Below are 6,000 nucleotides of genomic sequence, written 5' to 3' on the forward strand. Positions count from 1 at the left end.
AAAGGGTGAGAGAGATAACGCCATGGGGAGGATAGTGTGCGGTGAGTGCAGTGTGTCAGTGCATGTGGGGTGTGAATGGAGAAGGGCAGATATGTCTTTATAATATAGTATTGAAAATCCATTCAGGGCTTTCCATTTCTTACTTTTTTATCTGACGACTGGGGTCCTCTCAGTCTCTGTCTCCCTTTCTGACATCTACCAGGTGGCGGGGGCCGATAAGTGAGATGCTGAGTAGGTGATTTTCAAATATTCTTGGGGATCATTCAATCATTCCTTGTGTGTGAGAGGGAGATTTGTGGGAACCATTTGAATACTAATGTAGAATTTAAAAACCTCACATGATAAAAGGCTCCTATGGCCAATTCTGTATTCGCAGGGACTAGAAATGACAATGTCAGTGAGTAAATATGGCTACCACTTTTCATTCAAGAAGACTAGAGCTGCATGGGATCTCACTTTAAATGGGAGTCCTGGTGTGATAATCTTTCTCAAACCACAATCCAATCACACACAGAGCCATTGGACAAGGCTGAGATACTCTTTCTTTCAGGAAGCTCTCCAGAAAACCTTCATCCAGGATAGAGCAGTCTTCAACCGACACGAGTTCTCCAACACTCCTACGCAGGGGCGCCGCCAGGGATTTTGGGCCCCATGAAAAGATATCACATTGGTTACTTAAACATTTTTTTCTTAATGTTCTAAAATTGTTTGGGCCCCTGTCAGTCACGGGCCCTTAGAATCGTCCTAACTTTGTACCCCCTTACGGCGCCCCTGCTCCTACGCACCCTTCACTGGCTAGAGATGGCTGCTCTGATCCGATTCAAGACATGGTTATCATTCTCTGAAAGGCTCAGGCCCATCGTCCTTCCTGAACATCGTCAAACCGGACAACACAGCCAATCCACTATGCTTTGCTACTGCCAATTCATTAGCTAGTCCCTCGCTACAAGAACATTCACTTGCAGTCTTGATCAACAATCGTGAAACAAGCTCCCCATTGACACCAGGACATCAATAAACAGATCTTCCATTGCAGATTGAATGTGTTCAGGCTGCTCCTTCGCCCACTGGATTAAATACAAAAAACATTGTTAATTTCTAATTGTATCTATATGCAGTTCTTGAAGTAGTGAACTGAAGAAGTTCAGTATATTTGCTGAAGTTGTTTTACCTTTATGGTTAAATGCCATTTTTAGGTTGTACTTGGAGGAGTTTTATAGAATGTTGTTGTTACTTTTGCGGACGTTACGGTCTGAACATTGTACAGTATGTCTCCTCTGCAAAACCTAGTTAAGATGAGCAACAAATCTAGGGCTCTTCACCCTGGGAATTTTATCCAGACATCCTTTCTCTCAATACAAATTTCAATACATTAACTCAAGGTTAAGGATATCTACAAAGACGGATCCAATACAAGGGCTTTTCCCCCCTGAATTTAACTCCTTGATGAAAGGTAACACAAGGCCACAGATTGCCACAGCCCTAAAAACTGAACTAGTGTGCTGTTTACACGTGAATGAAACGGGTTGTATCTGCTACTTTTCTCTCGCCTATAGCCCGTTCGTTCACACGAGGCCGTAACGGAAACGCGGAAACGGACCCCGCAAACGATAACGGGTCCCAAGGTGAATAGATCTGCAAACGGAATGCTCTGGGGGGCCAAACGGCTCCGTGTGTACGCCCTATACGATCATTTCCTGATAACGATGAACTAGCCATAGTTCAGTATCATACAGTGGAGGTATGACTTTGCAGAATTGACATTTAAGAAAGGTCTAATTTGTTTAAAATGTTGCAAGTTGAATTTAATGGTATTTGATACTTTCTTAATATGTTTCTTAAAAGTCAAGTTTGAGTCCAGTAGGACAACAAGATACTTTAACTGGGAGACTAGTTCTATTTCTGCTCCATTTAAAAACACATTGGATCCTTCGATTTTGACTGGTCGTTTACTGAACATCATGCATACTGTTTTTTTACATTTAACTGTAAGCAAATGTTGTTCAGCCAGTGTTGAACCTTGTCCAAAGCTTTTGAGAGACAACATGAGATAATTTCAGTGTTCTTCCCGTGTACAAAGATGACCGCATCATCGGCATACATTTGCACATTCAACTCAGGACATCCATTAGGCAAGTCATTTATGTACAGTGAAAACAGTAACGGTCCAAGAATGGAACCTTGTGGAACCCCAACAGGTTTTGACAACGTAGGGGGATTTGGCACCGTTGACCAAAACACACTGTTTTCTGTTCGATAAGTAAGACTTAAACCAATGTATAGAAACTGCAGAAAAATTTAAATGAGTCAACTTTGTAAGAAGCACTTGGTGGTCAACAGTGTCAAAAGCCTTCCTGAGATCAAGGAGGGCAGCACCTACTTATGGGCTCGTGTCCAACATACATTTAACCTTTTCCACAAAGACAGTTAGCTGTCTCAGTGGAGTGGTGAGCACGGAAACCAAACTGCATTGGGTGGAGTGGAGCGAAACCTTTGTCTAAATGTTTGGTGATAAGTTTTGACACCCATTTCTCCGCTATCTTAGAGACACAGGGGAGGATGCTGATTGGTCTATAATTGGACATCATTGCCTTATCCCCAGATTTAAAGATCGGTGTCACCGTGGGAACCTTCCAGGATGATGGAACTTCACTCGTGCTGATAGATTGATTCACAAGCATAGTAATTGGTTTTATTAGACCGTCGATATGTGTCTTTATAAAGTTGGTGTCTAAATCATATGCATCCCTAGCCTTAGAACATCTTAACCCTGAGATTATATTTTTTACCTCCACCTCTGTGATTTCCTCCAGGTCAAAAACGGGCTATGTGTCTATCCACAATCGGGCTAGGTGAGACCTCAGATGGCGGGAAGAGCTTTGTAATGTCCAAAGCACTATTTAAGAAATACCTATTGAGAGAGCTGGCCAACACTGCAGGGTCTTTTATCAGGGAATCATTGATTTTTAATTCTAGTACATTATTTTCCTGTTTGGAACTATATACTACAGCGTCTCCAGCGCTCCCGAGCGGTCTCGTGTGAACATAAGACATTGTTGATATCGTAGAGAAAACACTGACTTGTATAATGAAAAATATCAACATTTCTGTAAATGTGCCAGAGTTAGCCAAGAGGCTATTTTTCATCTGTAGTCCATGGACAGATTTTGTAAGTTACCCAAGACAAATGTAATTTTAAACAATTAAATACAATCAAATAAAAACATGCAACATACGGTACTTGACATCTTAATAAAAAAACAGAACAATAAAACAAAACAAAAAAGAACAGTGCAGTGTGCAGTGGGGTGTAAGGAGCAGAAGATTGTGTCAGTGTTTTGAGTTGGGATTTAAATAAAGTAAATTTAGTCTGGTCTCTGATTGTAGATGGGATTGAGTTACATTGTTGAGCAGCTTTAACAGAAAATGAAGACTGACTGGAGGAACTTTTCCTGAGTGGAATAATTAACTTTTCCTTTTCCATTGGTGTGAAATGACACAGAGATGTCACAGAGTGGGCTGAGGTGCACCAGTCTGATGCCAAAGAGGGGTATAGGGGATTGAAAGGGGGGGTATTGAGTCAGAAATCACTTAGGGAGGCCAGCAGAGTAGATGAAGCAAAGAGATCAATATGGCACAGAGATTGTTCACACTGTAATTGATGAACACGTGGCTCGCCAGGACTTCCTCTCGACCCTTACAGGCTAATTTCAGCCCAATCGAACCGGCTCAATAAGGCCTAGTAAGTGCTTTTATTGACCTGCCAAAGGCCATGCTATTGGTATTGGAAGGCCTCTGTGTCTTTATTTTTAGACTTTCTATAAGTAACACACAGTGTAAAAAAGGCTTTAAAGTCCGTGACTATAGAGGGAGATTCCAACCAAGTCCTTTATATTAAAGGTCCCATGTCATGCTTTTCCGGTTATCACCCGTCCCCTTGTGTGTTATGTAGCTTTTTCTGCATGTAAACGGTCTGCAGAGTCACAAACCCTCAAAGTACACCCTGTAGCGAGTAAAACTCTAACACAGAAAATACCTGTCTATGCTGCCCCAGAACGCCTCGTTGGACATTTTTATTTTTCCATTTCTTTCTTCCTGGTATAAGTGACGTAACGATTGGTCCAAATGGACCAATCCGTGGAGCTTCTCACACACACACACTCACTCAGCCTTATCTTTTCTCAGCTGCAGCTCCGCGGATTTCTCAGCCTGAGTTCGCCGTGTCTCGCAGGCCCCACAAAGCAAACAGGAAACGACCCCAGTAATCCAGCTCACACTGGCCGCTCCTCGAGCCTCAAAGGGCGGCGCAGCGAGCCCCGCAACGTCCCGCCCAGTGGCGGCTGGTGGAACATATTTTTGGTGGGGCTATGGAAAAGGTGACCAAACCATACAAGGGGGGTCCGGGGGGATGCTCCCCCAGAAGAACATGTTGAGAAATGACCCCTTAAATGATGACTTCTGGTGATGTTGGAGGGGGGAGGACAAATTGAGGCTTAACAATATGAGATAATCCATAATCTTCAGTTTTGGTTAGCTATGAATCAAACCAAAACTTCCAAATACCTTGTCCTGGATATAGTTTCTACAGTATAAACTGTGCAACAGTACAATAGGCCCACACAAACTGCAGAACACTGGTGCTTTGGGAACACTCAAATGATTTAATTCCCATTTAAAATCAGGAGACTAAATACGAACATTATCTGTGTGTGTGTTTGTTTGTTTATTTATTTAAAGGACAGTGCACATTAATCCACATTGCTGTAAATGAGCCAGTATTAGCCAGCAGGTTAATTTTCAACTGTTGTCCTTGGCAAGATGTTAAATGACCACAACAAGACTAGAAAATAAAAACATAATTAAATAGAGTACAGCAGACACCAGCAGTACACCAATAGAGAGGAACAAACACACATGCAAGCAGATGAAATATCATTATACCTTGATACAATTAAAAGTGTTCACATTTTTGATTGTTTAAAAGCCAGTTCTTATGGTTGTGGTTACATGTATGATAGGAGGTGTTATTCCTTATCTGTATTGGTATTGTGTTCCAGAGTGTTGGTGCCCTCACAGAGAAACACTGTTTGCCAAAGGAACTGGACCTAAGAGGGGCTACACCAGGGGTGGCCAACCAGTCAGAGGTTAAGAGCCACATGTTTTCTATGTTACTGCAAAGAGCCACATCAAACACACAGTCACTGATATTGTTTCAGTTTTTAGTTTTCTGGAGACAAGATTTCAACCACGTCACTGATGCATTTTTGTGGCATTGGGATATATATTTTTTAAATCCTCTGGAGCAGAGAGAGGAGCTGCGGATTATTGTTATTGATTAATGCATCAGTGTTTCTTAGGGTCAAAAACACTAAACCCACAAATTAAAATGAAAGCGTTTAGTTTATTTAATAAAAGAGCACATGTTCAATGTGAAAAGTGACAGTAGTTATAGATTATTTGCAATTTGGTGCTATATATATATATTTAAAAAAAAAAAAAAATTATATATATATATATATAACACCTTGAATTTCATGGGGGGCGCGGGGCTCCGTTGGCGGTATTATTGTGATTGGCTCTTGGGCCACATCAAAATTAGACGCCTGTCATCCTCTCATACTGACACCTGACACCACACATACACAGGTAGGGAGAGCCGGTGTCAGTACCAGATATGTTCGGCCTACCAAATATGTTCGGGTGTATTTCCGTCGCATCCGTCATCCGTCATATCCGTCATATACTCACCTCCCTCTGCTCCCAGCGCTATGCTGCCACACACCGGCCGTCTGCGGAACTGCAGCCGGAGGAACTCGGTACAGCTTGTTATGTGTGTGTACTTAATTATTTACAATTAAAAAATATATATATTCTGCGTTACTTTAGCCAACACTTTATAATATATAAGCCTGATCATGTCGTTGAAAGCAAGTACAGATGTTCTCCCTTTTCCACAGTTCTGTGTGAACTTCATCTAAGGTAGATGCTTTGCTTCTGCAC

Source organism: Gymnodraco acuticeps, unplaced genomic scaffold (genome assembly GCF_902827175.1).
Source record: "Gymnodraco acuticeps unplaced genomic scaffold, fGymAcu1.1, whole genome shotgun sequence".
NCBI classification, from domain to species: domain Eukaryota; kingdom Metazoa; phylum Chordata; class Actinopteri; order Perciformes; family Bathydraconidae; genus Gymnodraco; species Gymnodraco acuticeps.